The sequence below is a fragment of the Macaca thibetana genome, chromosome 4 (assembly GCF_024542745.1).
Source record: "Macaca thibetana thibetana isolate TM-01 chromosome 4, ASM2454274v1, whole genome shotgun sequence".
Lineage (NCBI taxonomy): Eukaryota > Metazoa > Chordata > Mammalia > Primates > Cercopithecidae > Macaca > Macaca thibetana.
The window spans coordinates 48645445-48648980 of NC_065581.1; positions in this window are offsets into that span (position 1 = coordinate 48645445).

Here is a 3536-nt window from a genome sequence, read left to right on the forward strand (position 1 = left end):
TTGTTATGAGAAAGAGAAATATTGAGGCCTGGAAATTACAATAGTAATTGTTATATGAAATTTACACCTCATCCCTTTTGCTTTAGAAAAGTGGGTTGGAAAGAGTGTGGGCATAAACTAATTTGAAACTTACTATTCAGAAGCTGGATAAAATAGTAGTCATTACATGACAGTTGACACTTAAAATATTATCAATCTAAGAAAGTATTAGAGCAGGTCTGTTTCTCATAATTCTCCTATTACCTTAGATTTTTCAATTTGTTTCAAGCTGAACTGGTTAGGAATAAATTGGCATGGAGGTTACTATTCTCAACAGACAACTCTGCCCGCTTTTTACATGGCTTAGAAAATATTGAATTGCATTGATTGCTCTTTTGCTGGCTTGGTTCTGTAGAGAAAAAGATTCTTGCCTTCCTACTTCCCTTCCTTTCTCCCACCCTTCTTTTCCATGTTTTCTGCCCTATTTTTAGTTAAGTTTTATGTGGAAAAAAATACTACTCTTTTATTTTCTTCTCTAGTATCGTATTGAACCATGGCAGAAAAAGCCCGAAAGGTGTATGCGCATTTCTGTTTGACAGAAAACCTCAGCTAATTACTAGTTTTCTTTGTGGCTGTGAACATTTCCCCTGTAGAGAAGGCAAGGATCTCATTAGCACTAGCTAATAGGTTACCCCTCTGGAGACCTGGATTGGGGTATTTGAGACCCCAAACTATTGATTTTATTTCTTGATTGCTATTTTGCATGCCAAGGTGCTTTCAGGTTTTTCTTTTCGTGTATAAAAGAAAAACACTATATCCTTATATAGTAGATGCAAAATTAATCCAAACCTTTTCACTGGAATATAGAGTTGATCTATGACATATCAGTATTGGTATCATTATGGCTTATTGCATGTTAAGCATGTGTAGATGCTGACACAGAAAAAAATAATTATGAAGAGCATGGCTTAAATATATTGAATTTATAGAACTCTTCGTGAGCAAGAAGAGACACAATTACTAGGAAGAAAATCCTTAAGCTGTGACCTCTGGCTGACAAACATCCAAGGCAGTGCTAGCATGTGCTTAGAGCACAGATGTGAGCTGCTTACCTACGTGGGGAGATTTCAGGGCTGTGAGTAGGTCTTTTCAGAAAAACCTTCAATTTCAGCTTCTGTAAGCCATCTCATTAATGGCAAACTTCCAAGGGAAGTAATTTATAGAGTGAGTAGGGGCCTGCACGTAATCTATGGTAAATAAATATATGAATGAATAAATGGATGGGTGTAGCAATTTCACTAATGTTATAATTTGTAATAAATCTTTATTAAAAATAAAGACAATATTGCAAAAGTAATATGCCATTTTTAAACAATTTCAAAAGTGCCTTTATTACCAAGTATCCTCACTCTCCAAATAAAAAGTAAAGAAAGAATTACTCCTAACATCATTATACATCATAACCATGCTAACACTATACACAATAAAAATATATTTTAACCCTTTGGCATATATATTTCTAGGTATCTTTCTCTATAGTTTTTCTCGCTTAAAAATGCTGCATAACTCTTTGAAAATTAGTGCTTTTCCGCAAAGTGTATTATGAATATCGTACCATGTCAACGAGATTTATCAATTCCATTTTTTAGAGAACAGTTTGATGGGGAAGGAAAGGGGAGATGCTTGAAACCACTGTGGTGCTCAAATGGGGAGGTCAAATCTTAAGGTCGATAGAGACAGGAGAGAGGCTAGCATGCAGAAGGAGTCAGAGGAAAACTGACTGGTCTCCAGTGTGGTCATCCCTGCACACAATCATGGCCCATGCCAGCTGACTCACTGGGGTTGAGTGAAAGAAGCTTAGTACTGAATAGTTGGTCCTTATCATCAGACACCAGCCTAGGGGCTGGCACAAATTTCTGAAGTTGGTATAAAAATGAATCTGACCACAAACTCTTTTTCCTGTAGGTTTATTGTGGGTAATCCTTTTAGACAGTAGTAGAAATGAACAATCACCCACTTGATAAAGACCTATGTAAACCAGCTAAAGGATTTCTAAATTTTTAGTAAATTATGTTTCCTTACTTACATTTTATCAGGCTTAACACTGAGCACATTTTACCTCTAGATACTGAATATTAACTGTTTATCTTTCTTGGACATCTTTTCTCTAGTTTGTGGTTGTTTCTTTGTTAGCTTCCTGGACATTTCCTGGTCTTCGATGTTTGTTTCCAACTGACTCCTCTGCACCATCTCACACCTATTTTGAGGTTTGTTGGCTTCTACTAGGTTTCAAGTAACTAATTTCAGAAACTATGTTGAAGTTTTCATGGATTCTGGTAGATTCAGATTTCATGTTCTCAGATTATATATCACTAGAAAGAAATTTCTTGGTGATAATGCTTCAGGCAAAAAATGGCAAAAGTTTCAGAAGACAGAGCAGACCAGTGGGGAAGACCATTCTGGGCAGGATGCTTTCAAATACTTAACATAAGTGGCTCTCCACACTGTCCATGCTTTTTGGTCTTGCCTGCATTAAACCAGGGAAAATTTAGCAGGTCAATGAGAAATTTGTTGCCAAATATTTTTTGAAGATAATTTTAAGACTAGATAGAGTCTAACAGAATTGGACTCTGTTTCTTGTATTTATTGGACAAACTTGTATTTATTTCCTGTTAGGAGGGGAACCTGTGCCATTCTCTTTTCCATATCTGCTTATACCTATTTTGTAAGTCCCTTCAGTTTGGACATGAGGACTTCTGGCTACATCTAAAGATATTCTTTAATTTTTTATTGTGGAATAATAGAGGATTTTAAAAGGCTGATTCTAGTAACTCAAAAGATATGAAAAACTTTTATGGGTGATGAAGAGTGGGGATGTTTTCGGCTTTTTCTGTAATAAGCTGTTATGAGAACAGTCTTAGGAAGCTTTATTCATGGTCCAAAAGACCATTGATTAGCAGATGTGAGAGCAGTGGAGTATATTTTATGGCTTAAAGGATTATGCTAACATGAATAATCACACACAACTTACTCCAAGAAATTTCATTTATATCTTTCACAGAATCGTAAATTCAGCAGAAATTTTGACAAGTCATTTAGTTTCTCCTCCACTTTTAAACAGGATACTTTCCTCCAACCCCCATATGTTGTTTCCCCAACAATAGTGCCATGAAATATTGTGCAAGAAAGGAAAGCTTCCATGGTTACAAAATTCGACAAACTGAGTACTATTTGATCCTCTTGGAAATGATATCATAGACTCTGGAAGTTGTACTCAGACTACAGTACCTAAAGAGTAGCTACAATACAAAATACAACAATAAAAATATACAAAAAATAAAATATAAGTACATAAGAGATTCAGATATGCAGCTGATTTGGAACCATTGCTTTGATCATAGGATGCCATCCCAGGGAACTGGGGGATGTGGTGTTGAGGGTCCTGACCACCTGGGAAGGCAGATAGGACAGCATCTATCTACTGAGAGCGGTAGGCAATCTTCAAATACAGGAGGTAAAAGAGGGAAGGAATTGACAAATGACTCTATTTTATTTAC